This window comes from Leuciscus leuciscus (genome assembly GCF_965113295.1).
Source record: "Leuciscus leuciscus genome assembly, chromosome: 3".
Classification (NCBI taxonomy): Eukaryota; Metazoa; Chordata; class Actinopteri; order Cypriniformes; family Leuciscidae; genus Leuciscus; species Leuciscus leuciscus.
Genome location: NC_138727.1, coordinates 3663461 through 3685922, shown reverse-complemented (window position 1 = coordinate 3685922; position 22462 = coordinate 3663461). Strand labels below are relative to the sequence as shown.

The 22462-nt window shown below is 36.4% G+C and overlaps 1 long non-coding RNA gene across 1 annotated transcript; it reads right to left on the bottom strand.

Moving 5' to 3' along the window:
* Positions 1–1828: 1828 nt before the first annotated feature.
* Positions 1829–15363, bottom strand: LOC309494596. Its single transcript, XR_014204396.1, has 2 exons — positions 15254–15363; positions 1829–2238 (listed from the first exon to the last, which is right to left on the bottom strand). It is a non-coding gene; the product is annotated as an uncharacterized lncRNA (long non-coding RNA).
* Positions 15364–22462: the final 7099 nt, after the last annotated feature.

Below are 22462 nucleotides of genomic sequence, written 5' to 3'. Positions count from 1 at the left end.
CATCCTGTGGTCGAAATCGATACTTGGTGTATACGCCTGAAACTGCAAAGCAATCTGATGTCCGTACAGAACACTCTAGCAAATACCCTAGCAACTACTAAAAACATCTTAGCAACTGCTGAAACAGAAAATCATGGGAACATTTGGCAACATTCAGTTTCTCAACTATACCTTTGTTAAGAGACCTTGGGCTTGTGGAAAGGCTTCTTCTTCCGTGATGCACAAGAAAGCAATGCTCACATTTTCTTCTGAAAACTCACACTTAAGTCAGTTAAAGGATTAGTTCACTTTCAAAAAAAATTTTGCTGATAATTTAATCACCCTGATGTCATCCAAGATATCCATGTCTTTCTTTCTTCAGTCGAAAAGAAATTAAGGTTTTTGAGGAAAACATTCCAGGATTTTTCTACACAGAATGGACTTCAATGGCAACCAACTATTCCAATGTTCAAAGAAGTTTCAAATGTCCGTCTCAATGCAGCTTCAAAGTCTCGACACGATCCCAGTCGAGAAATAAGGGTCTTATCTAGCGAAACGATCAGTCATTTCCCCCCCCCAAAAAAAAAAAAAAAAAACCTTTTTAACCACAAAAGCTCGTCTTGTACCATCTCTGAGATGCGCCACGTATTGCGTCATCATGTTGGAAAGGTCACAAGTCACGCGTCACCTCATCTATCTAAGTTATTTGTCTGTGTACTCTGGTTCAAAAAGGTAGGGAAGGGTGAAAAATGTCATCTCAATTTCTCCTCCAACTTCAAAATCGTCCGACATCTTTGTTTTAATTTATTTTTATTATTATTATTTTTATTTATTTCGTGACCTTTCCAACGTGATGATGTAATGTGTGGCACATCTCAGAGATGGTACAAGATGGGCATTTGTGGTTAAAAAGTATATATATATATATATATATATATATATATATTTTTTTTTTTTTTTATTTATTTTTTTTTTTTGAAAATGACCGCTAGATAAGACTGTTATTTGTCGACTGGGATCGTGTAGAGACTTTGAAGCTGCACTGAGACGGACATTTGAACCTTCTTTGAACATTGGTATAGTTGGTTGCCATTGAAGTCCATTCTGTGTAGAAAAATCCTGGAATGTTTTCCTCAAAAACCTTCATTTCTTTTTGACTGAAGAAAGAAAGACATGGATATCTTGGATGACATCGGGGTGAGTAAATTATCAGCAAAAACTTTTTTGAAAGTGAACTAATCCTTTAAGAAAAACTGCTTGAGTTCAATACCATAGGCCTTTGTTAGAGAGTGTAATACGTTGTGCCTGTTCTCAATTATAGCGCAGAGAGAGATGGGCTTGTTTGTATTCAGAAATGCGAGTGATCTTGTAAAGACGAGACCTACAGCATGCAAATGACAGCTCAGCCACGCACATGAGCAGAGTCAGTCTCAGGCCTTATGTTTGTTTATTTCTACACTGCCCGTTAATGATGTACGACTGCGGCATCTCATTATTTAAGATAATGGAGTCTGCTATTATTGCTTATGATTAAACTCTAGGCAGTCAGGAGACGTCGTAACATCACATGTGAAATTAGACCAAAAACTTTTCATGCACAGAATCTGTATTGCAAATACACTGATTTTTCAAGGATTATTGGAGCTATAAAATACTTTTACTTCAAAAATTCCTTGTTTAATTCAATGTGTTGCTTTTTTCTTTAAAAATGATTTGTGCAATGTACTGGAGTGAAACTCGTTTCAAAGTAAATCCTACACCATTTTTTTTTTTTTTTTTTTTTTTCAATGAGATGTAGGCTGCTGCCTGAAAGCAACTAATTGGTAAATAAGCAGATATAAAAAATGCATTATAATAAATATTTTAATCAGTTTACTTTCACAATGTAGACTTGGTTTGCATACCAATTCACCCCTTTCAAACTCTCACATATGCGTTTGCAAATAGACTAACAATAACCAGATTTTGTGCACTATCTAGCAAACACCGACAAGAAGAAACTCGTAACTACCGATTTGTGTAAATGAATCTGACAGCAGATCAATGGCGGTGAAGGTGATTCATTCAGAGCGAATGGTTATTGACTGTGTGATTCCAGCTGGTGTGAAAACACTGGTCTAGGAAAGCCAAGACGTTGATTAGTCATAGAATTAGCTGAGGTTCAGCTTTCCCAAACTCATCCGTCTTTGCCAGCGTGGAAACCACACACACTGTACGACTCTCGAGGCTCAGATGGCACCGTTGTGACACTCGGATACACTGAAAAAAAAAAAAACAGTAAGTAAAATTTACTTAATTTTTCTTTGGCAAGTTGTTGCACACATCTTTTTTACGTAAATTGCACATATGGAATTAGGTAAACTCTACTTAACTAAGTTAAGTGAAAGTAACTAAGTAATTTTAACTTGGGTGTAGTAAGAGTTGAGTAATATCTAGTTGACGTTTACTTTGCAATATATTTAACTCAAACAATATAACATTGAATTAAACCATGCTGTTGAAGTAAATGCTTTACTTAGAAATATCAAAGTAATTAATACAATAGACATTGTGTGAGACACCATATTTACATATTAGAAGTTAAGTCATATAAACGCAGAGACTTCAATACTTGGTAGACAATACACAATGACGGTAACATTTGATGGATCGTTTTGGTGTTTGAATGTGTCATTTTGAGTAGAAAACGAACTCCAAATGTCACAAAATTGCAAGTTACTAATCCTAACATCATAAGCAATGATAAAACAGTGTAAATACAGCTGGAAAACAGTGACAAATCAACCTCATTAATTATTCAAGGCCCAGTGCATGATGGGAACACCAGTATCAGAAAAGTTGAGTAATTTTACTTAATTGTATAACGTTGATATTTACGCTTTAATTTCTACATGCTTGAATTGAGTATATAGAATTTACTTATTTTTTATTTATTTTTTATATTTTTTTTATTCCTGACTGAAATAACATTTTACATTGTTTTGTTCTGTAGTATTTACTTGACCACAAAACCACCGCAACAGGGAACAAGTAAAGCATCTTTGCCATTCTATTTAAGACATACAGTATTAATTTGAACAGGAGTGTTTAGCTAATATTCATCTGCAGTCTGAAATGCCTGACAACTTTAAATGTGTTTTCTTTCTTTAAATGACTCTTAGTTTGATATTTTGTTTTCTAATGCAATGACATTTGCACATGTATGAGAGCAGCTAAAGTGTCCAAATCTTTTCTTTTTTTCTTTCTTTTTTCTTTCTTTAGTGTGTAACGTTGCTGTTAGGTCTGCAAAATTGCAAAGCACAAACTCCCTGAAACGCCTCCATTGTAGTCTTGAGTTTCATCCGGAAATGAACACGTCACAATATTCCAAATTTAAATAATTCATACACAGAATAAAGGGACGGGGCCTGGTTGAGTAAGTTAGTAGTGTGTTGATACTGACGGTTATGGTAAGGGGCGGGACATTTCCCAAACACACTCTAAGCGCTCGACCAATCCCAACACACTGATCCAGCCGACCAATCAGAGCACAGTGTGCTTTTCAGAAGGAGGGGCTTCATAGAGTCAGGAACTAAACAGAGCGTTACTGACAGACTGGGAAGAGAGGAGCTGCAACAATGACATTCACACATGAATGAATGAAGTCCTTTTTGGGGATATTGTATTATATGAGCAAAAGTGAGTCATAGAAGTCTAATCTTAATAATGAAAACTAATGATAACCAATGAAAAACAATGAAAGTGTAAAGTGAAAATCCATGTGGGACTGTGTGCTAACATTTTCGAGGATTTTCGAGACTTCTGTCATCCAAGTAGCCATGGGAATTTGCAGATGGCTGAGCACATGGGAAGCATGTCCCTACGGCAGGCCACAGTAATGAACACCGCTGAGAGTCCTCGTAACTAACTTCTGCACTGGGGCATTCTGGGAGATGTGCACTCTTCTCCTTTATGTGACTAAGAATTACTTTTCAATAAGAATGAATAGATTGTGATGGTGGTGTTTATGCCACTTTTTCTGTGCAATGTTTTTGGAGACCAACATGTCAACTGACTCTCGAGTGAATCAGGGCGAAACTACAGATATAACAGGGTACGAAAACTACTGTACCACTCTTACTGTTTCTCCAATAGATTCAGCTAAAAATGGTAAGATGCTTTTCTGTTCAAAACATTGGCCAGAGAATTGTAAGCATGTGTTCTTACTTCAAATACAGTATCTGTGCCATACATGTACTGTACAAACACAGTCCATTATGCTGCTTGATATTGCCAATGGATATTTTTTTATCATATTAATTTAGTAACGTAATCAGAAATGGTTTGTAAATGGCTGGTTTGTTGCGCAAAGTTTATTGCACTTTGTTGTTCTTCTAATTAATTACCTATAGTGACTAATGAGCCAGAAGTCTTGTATACTCACAGGAAATGAGCTTGGGAAGTCATAAACCATAAACATGCAGACAGTCTAATGATTATAATGAATTGTGATAATATTGATGAAAATAAAAAGAACTGAAAGTTCAGTTTTGAAATTAAGATATTTGTTTGAAAAATAATTGGATTACAAAATCATTTTAATTTTAGTAAACTAAACTAAACTTAATTCACTGGGTTTATCCAATTGATTTGAATAATGTATTTGAATTGGCATAATAAAAAAAAAAGTTGTAAAACTAACTAAAAACTAACTAAAACTAAAAACAAATCTCATGCAAAGAAATAAACAAATTATAATGAGTTGAAATTTTGAAGGAACACAACAAAAAACAAGGGTCTCGAGATATATTTTTTGAAAGATGAACTGTTTTTTATCAGGCTACCGCATGTTTGCAGAAAAACAATACTGTCAAAAACAGCGCACATTCACAGCCAGAAGAATATTTCTTGTGAAAATAACAAAACAAAACAAAAATCTTGCTTAAAAGCAGATAAATTACTTGAGAAGCAAGTTTTGTTGCAAAATACATAACTAAGTATACAGAGAATGTACTGTATTTTGAATTAAGTTTAATTTATGTCCACAGGAGCGAATCTTCTTTTCTTTTTTTCTGTTTTAAGCATATAAACCTCACAAAATGTTGCTAAATGAATGCTAAAAAAAAAAAAATAATAATTGCACCAGTGGCATATAAGGATGTTTTTGCTGGAAAACAAGACAGAAATACTGATTAAGAATAATAATTATTTTTTTTTGCACTGACTGGACCTTCACCCTGTCAGACCACATAACACGCCAACTTCACCCATTTAGCCAAGCATCCTCGCTCTCCGAGCCAACAGCCTATTCTTCAAAGACGTGAAGAACCTTTGGCTCGGCATTCATATTCAACACCACTGGAAGCTGTGGGAACTGAATTTCCCCGTTCGCCGGCGTCTTTTCAGGGCACTCATTAGCATGAGTGAGTAGCAAGCAAATTGCCAAGTCACTGTTCTGAATGCAGATTGCTGAAGGTAAGCTAGTGCACTGATAGCCTCCCATTAGGATCGCCGGGCTAAAACATCGCACCACAGGACATTGGATTCGTGGTATGGAAATGCTCTCCTTCATTTGGGGCGATGAAGAAAAAACTTCATCAGTGTGGCTAATGGAGGCAATGTGATCCGGAGGCAGTGTGGCCAGGCGCCTTCCTCAATTACTGTCTCCAAAGTGCCGGGAAAAAAGGAGGATTGGACTCAAGAGCGTCCATAGATGTGGCGTTATTAATGCATGCATTAGCTCGGATGATTACCACACCCGCCACCGGTCATGACTGCAGGGCGAGACTCGTGCTTTGCATGTTCATTCAGACGGATTCAGATTTCTTTATTGTACTTTATTGTCCAAAGTGAATTCAAGGCAAGAATGACCACTTTTTTGCACATAGTCTATCTTTTTTGTCACAATAACTGTGGCTTGTTATAAAGAGTTGTGCTATTACTTTTCATAAACAATCGCACCACAAGCGGACAATAAAACGCAAAGAAATAATACTTTATAATAATACTTTATGAACTGCATAGCAACACAACAGAAAACATCCTATAAAACATTCAACACCCTAAAGGGAGACATTTTCATCTTTTTGTTGGTATAAATTAACATATTTAAGTTCATTCAGTGGTTAAATAATGTATTTATGGATTCAATGCACCACCCATTAAGATATTTGTAAAGAAGACTTACATCCGTTACATCTTCCACATTATAAACTCACATACTTCCTTTAATAGTCATTGTGAACATCATTTGTGTACATCTGTGGATCTCAGTGCTTCAATTCATACTTTTATAGTTCCTAGATGTGTCAGAAATAAAAATGTTGGGTTGTTTCAACCCATATTTGGGTCAAATATGGACAAACCGTTGGTTTAAACAAACCTGTTTAATTTAAACCATGTTGGGTTTGTCCATATTTGACCCAAACATGGGTTGAAACAACCCAACATTTTTATAGTGTAAGCCTACTACTGTTATTATTTCTGACGCATCTTTATATAACAGAAACTATAAAAGTATGCAATTTTGAATTCAACCTATGGCAGTGTTTGGTCTGAAACTATTGATAAAAAAAAAAAAAAATGGATTAAGCTTTTGTTGTGTCCATCGTCAACTTGCTTTTTCAACAAATGTGTATAAATTTAAAATTGTATTTTCTGATGGCAAAAACGTAAACGTGATTTGTCAAACTCACAGACTTTGAAGGAAAAATTAGCTGGAAATGATACCATTTGTGGTCATGAAGCTCATCTCACGAGTAACCACAGATTCACAGTCTTCCTCATAACATCATATGGATTATCAGTACACCATTATTTTTCTTCATGTTGTGTAAAGTTAAAAATAAGTGGACTACAACAGGAGTGCAAAAAACTCCTTTCCAAAGCAACACTGCAAACTTTTTTCACATGGATTTATTTGTAAGAGATGTGTCTTTTATAACGGTTGGTGTAAAGAGATGCTGCACACCTGCTGCAATCACGTCTGAAGGGCTTGTTAATGAACACTTCACCATTTCAGTGCCATAATTCATTATATAATTACATGATAGTCTTGCATTTAAGAAAGCAACTTGGATCAAGTTTAATATTGTTCTGTGATGTGTACAGCTTTAAACTAAATTCATGATTGAAACGACACTTGGCACGAGTTTCTAGAAATGAAACAAGACTTTCCAGGCACATTTTTCTTTTCATTTTTATGAGCCAGTTTCTCCTATTTGTCCTTAAAGCAGAAAACATTGAAGACCTCCATCTGTTTATAAAAACACACTAAATTGTGCCTTTAAAGTCATGCATATACAATGGAAGTCTATGGGGAAAGTTGTAGTTTGAAAGTAAGACTTAAACGTGTGTATGTATATATTTTTATGCTAGAATAAGAGACATACATTTATTGGTTGATTTATTGGCTTGCATGCTTTCTTTCTTAAAGGGATACTTCAGTGATTAGCATCTTTCAGTGATTAGCAAGCGTTGTATCATTAGAAACCCGGTAGTATTTTGGAGTGACCGTGCTTCCCTCCCTCATGTCCCCCTGAGACCAGAGATTTCTGTATTGTGTGTCTGGACAAAAACCTCAGATGACACACAAATCATCATTTATCATCATCAGAGGCTTTTGTGTCCAGAGGCGAGAGACTACAGCCAGTAGGAGGAGTTCGTCCCGCATGTCTTCAACCCGCCCATAGGGGGATCTCACCATAAAACACCGTCTTTTCAGTTTCAAGTCGACTAGTCACCTAGCTGTATCATTTCTCCCGATACTGTCCTCTGTAACCGGGAGGCGTGGCTTGGGAGTGTCCTCATAGGGCAGCGAAGCAAGTGCATTCTGGGAGTTGTTGTCTTTCATCCACATGAGCCAAAAATACATTTTCTGGCTTTTCTCAGTCTAGAAGGCACCAACTTCTAAAATAATTTGACATTTCTACTACATAAATGACCCAATTTAAATACACATTCATCTTTCCAGCGGTGAAATATCCCTTTAATTCATTTTGGCAGTTTAAACACGTTTTTTTGTTGCTATTTTTACTTCCCCCAAACTATAGGACAAAGTCAATATTTAAGTATTAATATTGAAGTAATCCACAGCATGTCACTGATGCTTTCCATTCAGGTTCCAGTTGATTCTTCTTAATTGTTCTAAACTGGAAAGAGTAAAACCGACTTGGAGTTAGGGCGGTTGCTGTGGAAAAAATAAATCAAACTCTCAGTTCTGCTAGTGTTCCCCTTGAAAAGAAAAAGCAGTGATCATTTGTCAGTGTTTCCAGCTTGTGGGCATGAGGCCGATAGGCATTGCTCCAGGTATGCACACAGAACGGTTATTCACACGGCGTCCTCTAGGCTGTCTGACAGCACTGATGGAGAGCCACAGATTTAGTCTTTTAGTGAATTCCCTCTGTTCTCCTGTGAAAGCCCTGAGCCCTGCTCCGGTGATTAGTCCACTTCCTTCAGAGCGGGACACTATGACAGGGACGAGTCCATCATGGATTGACCCTGGTTCAGCTGATGTCAACACTCAGCCCAACGGAGCAGAGGAGTGTCGCAGCGCTGCCAAAGTGTCGGATGTTTTCATGGGGACGTCCGGAGTGGGATAAAGGTGTTCTGGGTTTTTTCTTTTTTTTTCTTTTTCTTTTTTTTTTTTTTTTACATAGTATGTGAAATGTAATGCATTATGCAATGATGAATACTTCAAAATGGGGTATGCTATATTGTTGTCAAATTAGCTCATTGTGTGCATATTACATTATGAGTGGTGTAAATTTATTTAATTTTGCATCCCAGTTTTGTGTTAAAAAACCTGTAAGTTTGATTAAATGATGAAGCAAGAAAATGCTAAAACTGCATGCAGAGAATTTATAACTGATCTAGTATCAGATTTTTTATAAAAAAAAAAAAATGAACAGAGAGTGGTCAATATGACAGATTTAATTCATATTTGAGGCTTAGATATGAATATTATAAAATATGCTCATAAAGTATCCAATATGCACTTTCTAATTGCAATTATTTGAGAATCACAATCATTTTATAGTTTAAATTTCAATCAAGTTTTGCCATCAAATAAGGGAAATCCTATCACAGTATAATAAATAATTAAATAAATATTATTCATTTTTACAGCATAAAATTAAATCACATGGGGCTGTTTTATTATTGTTATTATTATTATATTGTATATGATTATTGTATACAAAGTAAAAAAAAATATATTTGTCCATATACCGAACACATAATTGTGACAGGTTTACAGAAAGTGGTCTATATGACTGAATGAATTGGTTGATATTTGAGGCTTAGATAAGAATATTTAAAAATATGCCCATGAATTAAGTATCCAATATGCACTATGTCAAAGCGGGACACTTCTGGGAGATGTGCCAGAATGACATGGTCGTAATATACCCAGGGTATTGTGGAGATAAGAAACTGCTTGTCCATTATTAAAATTAAGAGCCCTAGCTCAACCTAAGCATTTATTATACTTGACTTTTTGTGTTCGCTATTAAACAAGACTTTGCATATTGTCATTTTGCATCCTTAGTGAAATGAGTAATGCAAAATCACTAGATTTATTCATTTATTTATTTTTCAAGAGAAAACAAGAGCGATACTTTGGAGTGCATTGAATGAAGTATATTACTTGACAGATTGTTCATTCAGATAATTATTAATAATAAATGTCCAACTTTATTGAATATTGGGGTCTTTTATGGTGGTTGTCACTAATAGTCACTAATGCGATTATTTTTTTATCTTTTCTTTATTCATGACTCATGCAAAAGTAGCAGGTGTTTAAGATAATTATTGATGCTTTTTTGCATATTTTTCATTGTACTTTATCACTCCGAGTTGGATGGTTGCATAATGTATAGTTCAACCAATTTTGTTGTTTCAGCTCAAATTGGATCTGAATATCCTTCCATTTAAGTGTGATATTTTATAAAAGTACCCAAAAGTAAAATACTTAGTGTTAGAGGTTTGTTGAATCACTAACCCACAGTATGAGCAATAGTAGTAGTGATGCTTGACTTAGCAAACACTACTAATTAAAAATAGAAGTCGGCTGAAACGGAGTGTTTAATTATATACTATACGGCTGCTCCGGTTGGTTTTGCAATTCTCTCTGCTTAGATCTCTTCACTTCTTTAATAACCAGGCTGATACTTTCAGAGCCGTGTCAAAATCTGTCATCTGTCTCATCTGATAGATGCATTCTGCAATCCAGGCAGCCTAGAGGTTTATAAACCGAGAGATTTATGACACCTGTCCTTCACTAATTACTATTAAAACCCTTAAATCGCATCAAACATTTGTTCAGTGTTTGATCAATCAGGTTTTCCTATAGGCTATTTATTTCTGTAACAAATAAATAAAATAAGAAATTATATCCCTAACTTGGTATAGTTTGTCTTGCTATAGGGCGTTACTATGATATAATGATTTTCAGCATATCATTATTATTAACAAGTATTACTGTTAACTAGCTAAAAATATAAATATTGTCTCTAATATTGTTCTGCTGGCTCCATGTACTTGCCCTGCCAAAACATTCGATGACCCCGCCTAAATAAATAAATAAAGTTAATGTTTCCGTTGTTTTTGACCTATGTAACCTTACGAAACCAAGATTTTTGTCTATGGAAGCTTGTTTCCACCACAGAATAAAAAAAATGTAATTGCGACTTTTTATCTCACAATTCTGACTTTTTTCTCGCAAATGAAAGTTTACATCTAGCAATTCAGACTTTTTTCTCAGAATTGCCTGATATAAAGTCGTAATTGCGAGTTATAAAGTCAGACCTGCGTGATATAAAGTCGCAATTGCGTGTTATTTTTCTCAGAACTGCGAGTTTATATCTTGCAATTCTGATTTTACAACACAAAATTGCGAGTTTATACAGTTATAGATTTACGTTTAGAATAAAAAAAATTGTATCTCACAATTCTGACTTTATATCATGCAATTGTGTCTTTATATATTTCAACTCTGACTTTTTAACTCGCAATTTATATCTAGCAATTCGAAAAGAAAAAAAAAGTCAGAATTGCGAGATAAAGAGTCGCAATTTGATTTTAAAATGTTTTATTCCGTGGCGGAAACAAGCTTCCACAGCGGTCAGATGATGTGTTGTCAGGCTATTTGTCGGTTTTAGTATTCTAACGTTATTTTCATAACTTGCTACGAAATAAAAAGTCTCTAACCTTAGAAATACGAACTTTCCTGACCTGTCAGACGTTATACTGTGCTGATAGAGCTCACTCTTATATTACAGCACGTGAGAAGTGCCAGCACGCAAGACAAAGTGAGGGTACGCCACAGATTAAAATATAGGTAGTGCATACCGGCCCACTTCTTTCAGCACTGTATAATTCCTAAAGAAGTGGGTCGTGGCTTAATGAGCATGGGACAATGTGTGTCCCATGGCCAAACCAGTTGAGAAGCACTGGTCTAGAACTGCCACTGGTCTGCAGATCTGCCGAACTGTGTGTTGTGTTGCTTGGCGGCCTTAAATGGCCTGGAGTTTGGCTAATGATTTATTTTATTTCTCTGAGGAATTGTTAGTGATTAAAATAAACATTTGTTGAACATTGACGTGTTTTATCACACTGCTGCCACTGTTTGAAAGCAATGAGCCACTTGAGGCTGTGTGTTGATGTGGTGCCTAACACCTCTCAGCCGTGATGAAAACATTTAGATTTTATTTGAATGATCTGCCGCTTTTGTCTTGTTCTGATACGTTATAAATACACAGCCGGCTCTTGCAGAGCAGAAAACCAGGCCAACACTTTGCTCTGTACCTTAATCATTCTTAATGAGCAAAATGAAAACAATAACCGGCTCCATCAGAACAAAAATTCCAATGACGCGCTCCATCTATGACAGGAAAAACCCTTCCGATTGTCTGTGTAAAACATGTTGGGTTTCATGGGCCAGCGCACTCTGATTAAAACATCTGTGCCGATTGCCAGAGCAATTTCACTGTGAAATCCCCACAGAACACCAGCATTCGTCTTCAATTATTGTGCCTGCTGTAATTGCACATATTTCCATCTCTGATCACTTGCTTTCTAATGGGAGATGTTCAGCGGGGGCCAATAATCTTTGGAAGGAGCGAAAACAAGCAGCTGCAATATCAAGATGACACAGGAATGAAGTGTGCTATTAGAAGAACACTATCAATGACTCATCTATCTATCTATCTATCTATCTATCTATCTATCTATCTATCTATCTATCTATCTATCTATCTATCTATCCATCCATCGTAGATATTGTTCTATCCATCCATCCATCCATCCATCCATCGTATATATTGTTCTATCCATCCATCCATCCATCCGTCCATCCATAGATATTGTTCTATCCATCCATCATCCATCATCCATCCATCCATCCATCCATCCATCGTAGATATATTTCTATCCATCCATCTATCCATCCATCCATCGTAGATATTGTTCTATCCATCCATCTATCCATCCATCATCCATCCATCCATCCATCCATCCATCCATCCATCCATCCATCCATCATAGATATTGTTCTATCTATCCATCCATCCATCCATCCATCCATCCATCGTAGATATTGTTCTATCCATCCATCCATCCATCCATCCATCCATCCATCCATCCATCCATCTATCCATTGTAGATATTGTTCGATCTATCCATCCATCCATCCATCCATCCATCTATCTATCCATTGTAGATATTGTTTGATCTATCTATCTATCTATCTATCTATCTATCTATCTATCTATCTATCTATCTATCTATCTATCTTAGATATTGTTTGATCTATCTATCTATCTATCTATCTATCTATCTTAGATATTGTTTGATCTATCTATCTATCTATCTATCTATCTATCTATCTTAGATATTGTTTGATCTATCTATCTATCTATCTATCTATCGTAGATATTGTGTGATCTATCTATCTATCTATCTATCGTAGATATTGTGTGATCTATCTATCTATCTATCTATCTTAGATATTGTTTGATCTATCTATCTATCTATCTATCTATCTATCGTAGATATTGTGTGATCTATCTATCTATCTATCTATCTATCTTAGATATTGTTTGATCTATCTATCTATCTATCTATCTATCTATCTATCTATCTATCTATCTATCTATCTATCTATCTATCCATTGTAGATATTGTGTGATCTATCTATCTATCTATCATCTATCTATCTATCTATCTATCTATCTATCTATCTATCTATGTATCTATCTATCTATATATCTATCGTAGATATTGTTTGTTCTATCTATCTATCTATCTATCTATCTATCTATCTATCTATATATCTATATATCTATCCATTGTAGATATTGTGTCATCTATCTATCTATCTATCTATCTATCTATCTATCTATCTATCTATCTATCTATCTATCTATCTATCCATTGTAGATATTGTGTGATCTATCTATCTATCTATCTTTCGATCGATCTATCTATCTATCTATCTATCTATCTATCTATCTATCTATCTATCTATCTATCTATCTATCTATCTATCTATCTATCTATCGTAGATATTGTTTGTTCTATCTATCTATCTATCTATCTATCTATCTATCTATCTATCTATCTATCTATCTATATATCTATCCATTGTAGATATTGTTTTATCTATCTATCTATCTATCTATCTTCCTACATAGTTCCATATCTATCCAATAATGTATCTATTATATCTTATAACATCTTTTTTTTTTATTTAAATTTGTTGGCCTAAAAATGTAGTTGGGGTAGATACAAAATCTATTTAGCGCCAAATAATCAAGCCAAGTGTCACTTAATCATATATTGTGCTTAAAATATCTGACTTGACAGAACAGAGACATCTTGTAACACATCTTGCAATTCTGACCCACATTCAGGCAACATGTGAACAATATGACCACATAGGCCCTTCTTTATTTAATCAGCTTACACAAGCTGTCTTTTTTAGGATCTATCCACAGAACTACATGCCGGACCCTCGCGGCCCTCTTTATTTTGTCCTCCTGCAGAGGAGTGTTGACTTCATCATCCTCTCCCAGATGAAGGAGGCAGCGATGTCACTCCTCCCAGGGCTTTCATCACTTTCTTGCCAGCTAATAATGACTGCGGTGCCACCGCCGAGGTCGCTGGAGTTTTTTCTCCCGTCATTAGCCAGAGGACTGGCATCTCCTCCATACATTAACGTGTCCCAGATTCTCGATGTGTCGGCTTCGTCGCTGAAGTGAGTCTAAGAAATTGAGTCTGAGATCGCACCACTGACAACACATTAAATCAGCAGGTGCCAGAGGAAGATGAAGACGGGCTGGGATAGAAGTGCGCTTGTAGAGACAAGTACTCCTGCTGACCAGTAAAGCTTTGACCCAAACCGACATGGGAAATAAATGATAAAAATCACTATTGGGTCTAGGGTGTTTAAAGCTGTTGCAGTATCGATAGACACATACTGTACATGTACTGTACTTCTATCCCTCACAGTCTCGTCTCTTTCCTGTCTATGGCGCTACTCTGACTACGGTCTGTTGCTTTAATTAAACCTTTTAAGTTGCAAACATTATTTTGATGAGTTCTGTTGACATAATAATGTTGATCATTATACATCCACTTAATATTGTGTGGAATGGAAATGGAAATATCAGTGTTAATTGATTTAAAAATGAGTTGTACACTCGAAATTTTTTTTTAAATAAGTTTCACTCAGTAGCTAATTGCAAGCAACACTTTGAAAATAAGGTGAAAATTTGAAGTGGAAAGTGTAAAACACTCCAATAAGCTGTTGTTATTAGTCTTTTGAGTGCAGGCAAATTTTGTTAGTATATAAATTTTTGCACCAAAAATCTTCATAATTTAATTTGACTATTTTCCACTTTCTGACTGAGCCTTTAAAAATAGCACCAAAAAAATAGGCGTCTTTGGTTTAGCATTGACGATAATGCGACGATGGATGGTATGTTTTTATCATATGCATTGCATTTTTTTTTATAGAAAATATTCCGGGTCATTCAGTTTGTCTCTCATAATGGGAATCAACTGAATAAATACACGTACAGTTTCCTAAAAATAAAAAGCCAAAGACATATTCTGTCTTATTTTTAGCAAGCCATTAAATCTGAATATTATGCAAATCAGAAATCACTCCCACGCCGATCATTTTCTGGAAGAATAGACTGTCTGTAAGACAACGTTACTGTGATTCTTGTTTTGTATTCCTTAAACTGTTCCCCCGAAATTAATACAGTATTCCAGCAGCGTTACAACAACTCACATTATTCTCCCAAGAGAGCTCCGTGTCAAACATTTCTTCCCTTCCCAGAATTCCCTTTGTGTGTGTCCTCAAAAGTGGCGGCAACATTGTGTAGGCAGCTTGTTGTTCTCCTTGTGGTGCCCTAATGTCATGTAACTCACTGAGGCTTGACTGTGAGGGTCGGAGTGGGAAACTAGGCCGTCTGCCAGCCGTCTTTAACATGCTCGCTTCCGGCAGCGCTGCTTTCTAATGACGACAGAACCGGGAAAGATCGCCATGTTTGCCGGGCTCTTTTCTCACAGACCGGTTGTTATTTTTGAAGGCGTCTCGGATCGGCTAATGCAGTTTGAGGAAGTTCTGGCTGATAATTATGCTGATTAGGGCTGACTTGGCAGTAAACAAGGTTGTTGAGTTTTGCGTGATGGAAAATTAATCCTGTATAAAACGTGGAAAGTCAAAAGACTGTGTTTGCTTGAATCCGATTTGATTCCTAATCAGCCATGTCTGTGGGTTTAATCATTTGAGTGTTTGGTGAGAGTCTGAAGTCAAAAACAACATTTTTTTTGTTTTTTGTTTTTTTGTTAGGATGATATTAATATTAATCCCATAGGATGTCTTACAAATGTACCCAAACAAAATGCTTCCAAAAACTAAAAGATAGACAGCAACATATCCTGGCAATCCATTGTTGTGCTTTCTCTTTCTGAATACAAACACATACAAAAGTGGTATTCTGCACAGATAATGCATGCCAGAGTATCATGTCCACAAATAGAGGTTGGATAGTTCTTTATGCACTGTTTATTGAGACACAGACAAACAGAAGTGCTAATAAACAATATATTACTACCGTTTCACTACAGTTGATGCACTGAGCAGCCTTGGATTCTGAGTTACTTGAGGGAGCATTCCAGTTAAAAGTTCCTACTGGAAAATCGGAATTTCCAATATGTATTTGTTTATTTACTTATTAAAAACATAAAACTTAAACCTTATTTCCAGCTTTAAAGGGTAATATATCAACCTAGGGTCCTTTGCACCATGACCTCGAGCCAAACACCCCCCAGAAGCCTTTTTTCCCTTGGTTGAACATTATTAAAGTTAGAGCTTATTTAGAGATATCAGCCGGATGGCTTAGTGCAGGCGCTAATGGATCCAATGATGTATCTGGTAAATTACCCCACTAATAATGCCCAGAATGGTACCAAACTTCTACAGTAGTACAAATAGGTTCTGTACTCATAAAACAAGGCATTGGAAAGTTTGTAAGTACATCAGGAGTTTATTTAAATAACACTTGCCTGATGGCTAATGCTACCGCTAACCCGGACGTCGACGTCACTTCTCTGAGTTGAGAAAAGCACGTAAAAGTCCTGGCAGAAAGCGATGCATATGGATGTAGTGTAACGACGCCCAGTTCCAGGAATGCACTAATATTTTGTTGGTAGTACCAGTTTGCAACAATTATTAGTTAAAACTAAGTTGTCAACACTTCGGAAAAAAATATAATTCGTCGTTACACTACATCCTTATGCATCGCTTTCTGCCAGGACTTTTACGTGCTTTTCTCAACTCAGAGAAGTGACGTCGACGTCCGGGTTAGCGGTAGCATTAGCCATCAGGCAAGTGTTATTTAAATAAACTCCTGATGCACTTACAAACTTTCCAATGCCTCGTTTTATGAGTACAGAACCTATTTGTACTACTGTAGAAGTTTGGTACCATTCTGGGCATTATTAGTGCGGTAATTTACCAGATACAACCTTGGATCCATTAGCGCCTGCACTAAGCCATAAATAAGCTCTAACTTTAATGTTCGACCAAGGGGAAAAAGGCTTCTGGGGGGTGTTTGGCTCGAGGTCATGGTGCAAAGGACCCTAGGGTTGATTTTACTTTGAGTCCGAACCATCCCTTTAAATAGGATTCTGAATCCCCACATTTTGAATGTGGTCTCTTGGACTCCAGTGTAAATCCCTGTTGAATTTAAATCAGTAATATCTTCAACACTGTCGACCTCTGGATTCAGATGTTGAGGTAATGCGCTATGTCAAGACAAGCAATTTAGACATATCACGGCCTCGGGGTTAGACCCATAAAACCAAATCTGACAATGTTTGTTTTGAAGTCCAGGTCTGCTTACTGAGAGCTGAAAAACGCTAAATATTTGATGATTTGACAGTCTGTTTTTCCCAGAATGTCTGAGATCTGTGATTAATATTAATGGCCACCCCCATCTATCAACACGTCTGTTTGTTCAAATTAGATAGATGCTCACAAATTCTTCCCTTTACATGTCAGAGTAAAGTTCAATGTAACCTCATCGAGAGAGCGAAGAAGAGGAATCGTTTGAGTAAAAATGTACAGCATGAACCAAATATCAAGAGGTTCATGCCCTGCATATCATAATCAAACAACTTTATTGAGCCATCAAAACAACTTCTCGGTATCACCAGATTCTTAGAGTAAGCTTGTTGAGAATTCATGAACTGATGAACAAACATCCCTTACTAAAATCAACCATGATTTTATTATAGCAAAAGTGTGGTGACCATAGTTTTTAAGCAGATTGAGTACCATTTGTATAACCACAGTTTTACAACAAATAGCATGGTTAAACTATGGTTAGTGTAGCAAAACCATGGTTAATTTGTAGTTATCATGGTTTAACTATAATAACCATGATTTTTTGGTTTTATTTGTAGTATAATCATGGGTAATTTTCGTAAGGGATGTTATAGAAACAACTCATCCTGTCCACACATTGACTTTGTCTATAATAGATTTATACTTATTCTCATTTTAATATTTGTGTTTATCATGATCTGGGCCCGTATTCATAAAGAATCTTAACGCAAAGAGTAGCTCCTAGTGACAAAATTCTAAGAAAATTCTTAGAAATGTGGGCGTTTACTCTTAAAATTAAAGAAAAAATCCTAGTAAAGAAAAAAGTAATTCAGAAAGCATCTTAACCCTTAAAAGAGGTCTTAAGCTCAAAATTGTTAGGAGCACGGACGAGGACTTTTAAGAGGCTTAAGAGTTTCTTTAGCAGAGGAGAAAATGGCAGAAAGACGAAGAGGGAGAAGAAATGTGTTGCAGACAATGAATAACAGTGAGTTAATAAGACGCTATAGATTAGATCGTGCAGGGATCATGTTTGTGACTGATCTTATTGGAGACACGCTAACATCTCTGATACAGCACAGTGCCAGAAATGAAAGTAATCACTACATTACGATATTTGGCAACTGGGAAAATTCCATGTTTGATACATTAAAACCAACATTCAAACCACCACTTAAATAGACATGCCAGCAATCAGTGTAATTGGAAAGAGTGGAACAATTTTTATCATTCTAAGCCAATCAAATACCTTATAGGAAATTAACAGCATGGTAAAAAAAAAAAAAAAAAGGATTTATATACACATATAAAATGTGTGTGTGTGTGTGTGAGAACGGTCAAATAGGAAAAATTACGCATGTAATTTCAAAGTGAAGGCTTAGAATAGACCCTATACTTAAAATCACTTTTATTTATTTTTTCTTCTTGGACAACCAACCAATCACAGTCTTCAAAAGATTGTGTCATACATAGCAACGGGGTCAACCCCGCCTCCTTACTAAGATGAAAGTTTTTGTCTTTTCCTTACTCAGAGTTGCTCTCAGATCGGTCCCGAATCGCTTTTAATCTAAGACTCCTACGTAAAAGTTTTTAAGCTAAATTAAGAGTTTTCTTAGAGGATTCTTAGAATCTTTATGAATACGGGCCCTGATCTAAAAGCACTTTTAAGGCCTGTTTCACAGCACATGCACAACATTTTCAGAGAGTTTTGGTAGACAGTAAAGTTCGGGTTAGTAGAATAAGTTGACAAGTAGTTGCAAAGTTACTTATAGTCAGTAGAATGTCTGTTGAGAAGCATCAAAATAAAGAGTTAGCAGATATTAAGCAGACAGACTACAAATACTCTCTGGTAATTGACATGTAGGCCTAGATGCAAAGTTACTTAGGAGAATGTCTAAATTAGACCATGCAAATAAAGTGTAACCTGCATAAGTAATGCAAAGATTGATGGTTGAAGTCGCTGTGTGGTACATTCCACATGTAAGAAAAAAAAAAACATGAGGGTTAGTAAATGATGACAGACCATTTATTTTGGTTGAATTAAAGCACTTTAAAGCACAAATTTTTGCAGTTTGTTTCTGTGTTATTGTTTCCAGTCACAGCAGGGCGGCAGTAACAACTCCGTGCATCTCATAGGGAGTCTTGTTTTCTCTTACACTTATCTTGAGTTAATTATTGTCTCAGCATCCCCATTTTCTCCACTGGGTCGTCCGCTGAGCTGCGCAGGGCCGTGTTACAGGCATTAGCACTTTAAAATGCCAGAGGAGCTGTGTCTGCCCATCAGGGTTCTGTAGGACAGTGAAACTAGGCATGGAATACAAAGTAGTTGAGCTATAAGAGGATGCCAACTTAAAGGCAAACTCTTCCAGGACTCACGTGTGAGTTTAAGTCAAGACGATACAGGCAAAAACATGCATTGGTCAGTTTTAAGTTTTTGGGCAATTTGGCCTTTCATAAAGTGTCATTTGAGACTACTGAAGTGGAGATGTCTCATTTATTTATTTGTTTATTTATTTATTTTAAATCTATATTGTAATTGAAATCTACAGATACAAATACACTTAAGATGTTGTTGTTTTTCCCACTAAAATCTCCTGAAAAATAATTTCGAACCTGGCTTTATCCGTTGTTTTGATTTCTGCATATTTAATTCCTTAATGCATATTTAATTCCATAATTTCGTATTCTAGGCTTCAACTTATTTTCATAGCATTTCCCCAAAAACTTTTTTAGGCTGCTTGTAATGCAATTTTTTTTTTTTTTTAAATAATAATAATTATCGCAGTTCTTAATCCAATCAGTCAACTGGAGAATTGCATTATTTAATACAAGTTCATTGTACCCCTAAAGTTCTTTATGCACGTTCTTTATGCACTCCTAAATTTTCAAATTGGGACAAAAGTAAGCGTCCTGTAATGTTATTTATCTCACTCTATGGATGCAAATCAGCAAGAAGAGGGTATTTCCAGAACGGATGTGCTGTGCAGGACCTGTACTTACACTTCCCTTCAGTGCGGATCATGGGAGAATGTTTGTTTCCTTCATCAGATCTTTACTCTAGCCCACATGTGAACTCCTGACCCCGCTCTGGTTTCCCCAAAGCACAGGAGCCCTTCAGGCTAGAGGTAGAAGCAGGAGGAGAGTAAAACATCATTCGCGCCAGGGCTGAAATAGTAAATGAAGAATGTCGCCAGTGGGTGGTTTGATCACAAATATCACCGACATAATGTCAGAAACTTTGCTGTGATCATCTATATAAAAGTGTGCACCTTCTTTCCGTCCACACTTTCATAAAATGTGTGATTTAGTTTATTGTTCACTGTTCACAACATAAGAAATGAAGAGCTGAACTTTTAACCTCGAGGTAAAACTCAGAAAAATTGAATTGGCCTGCTATAGTAGCCATGCTTCAAAGTGCAGTGGAGGCAGTTGTTAGATTCCTTAGCACATATTTATCTCTTCCCACAATACAGACCAATAAAGAAAGCCTTATCATAGGCAGCGAGTTGCATGATTACAGCTTAAGAGCTTTGGTAATTTTTAATAAGCCAGAATTAGGTGTAAACCGCGAGGGAGCCCACACTTTGAGTGTGATTATGTTTTAATGTTCATCACAGCCCACATGCCACGATCATGACTGCTTCTGGTAAACCAGTTTGAGATGCAGTGCATTGGATAACATATGCAATAGATTGAGTTGCAGTTGCTAGGCAATTATGAGTAGTTCAGTATTTCTACATCAGAATTTCAAGCTTAATTCAGTGTGTTACTTGCCAATTCTTCAAAATGTATTAGCAATTTCTGAGTGAAAATAGTTTACACACCACATTTTTTTCCGTGCATGAGGTTTCTAGGGCAATCTTAGGATGTTTTTGTTGTGGTGGTAGCTAGTGTGTTGCTATGCAGTTCCTAAGATAGCTTAGGTAGTTGCTAGGGTGTGGTTAAGTAGTTGGTGATTGATTAGTCGCTCAAGTCTTAAAGAGTCAACTATCGGACATATTACTTTGGTCTCTATGGCATACTTCAATGTTTTATTTATTATTTTATTTTTACTTTATGTTCGGTATTTGTACATGTCTTCTAACACTAAGTAGCAACAGTAATATTCAATTTACATTACATTTGCATTTAATCATTTAGCAGACGCTTTTATCCAAAGCGGCTTACAAATGAGGAGAGCAATAGAAGCAGTCAAACCAACAATAGGGCATTAACATGCAAGTGCTGTGACTAGTATCAGTTAGTCTAGCACAGTGCATACAGCAAGTTATTTTCAAATAGATATATAGAATAGTAAGTGAGAGTGATATAGAATAATAAGTTGAAAATGGCTAAAGACTCAGCAGCTCGGGTTGAGTCAGGCGGGTCATTCCACCAGCAGGGAACAGTCCAGGTAAAGGTCTGTGAAAGTGATTTTGTGCTTTTTGGGATGGCACCACAAGACGCCGTTCACTTGCAGAATGCAAGCTTCTGGAGGGCACATAGGTCTGAAGTAGTGAGTTTAGGTATAGAGGTGTAGAAACAATTGTTGTTCTGTAGGCAAACATCAGTGCCTTGAGTTTGATGCAATTGGCAGCCAGTGTAATTTTATGAGTTATGAGTTTCTCGTTAAAGTACTCTTGCTGCAGGATTCTGGATCAGTTGCAGAGGTTTGACAGTGCAAGCTCGAAGGCCTGCCAAGAGAGCATTACAATAGTCCAGTCTGGATAGAACAAGAGCTTGGATGAGAAGTTGTGTATCATGCTCTGATAGGAAGGGCCTGATCCTCCTAATGCTGTTTAAGGCAGATCTGCAAGACTGGCCCGTTACAGCAATATGGTCTGTGAAGTTAAACTGATCATCAATCACAACTCCATGGTTTCTGGCTGTCCTTGATGGAGTTATGGTTGATGAACCTAGCTGAATGGAGAAGTTGTGATGAAGTGTTGGATTGGCTGAGACCAAAAGCAGTTCTGTCTTCGCAAGGTTGAGTTGAAGGAACAGCAATAAAAGTTTGTCAGGCAGGCTGAGATGTGAGCAGCTGCCTTCGGATCATCTGGCTGGAATGAGAGGTAGAGTTGTGTGTCATCAGCATAACAGTGAGAGGAAAAAACATGTTTCTGAATGACC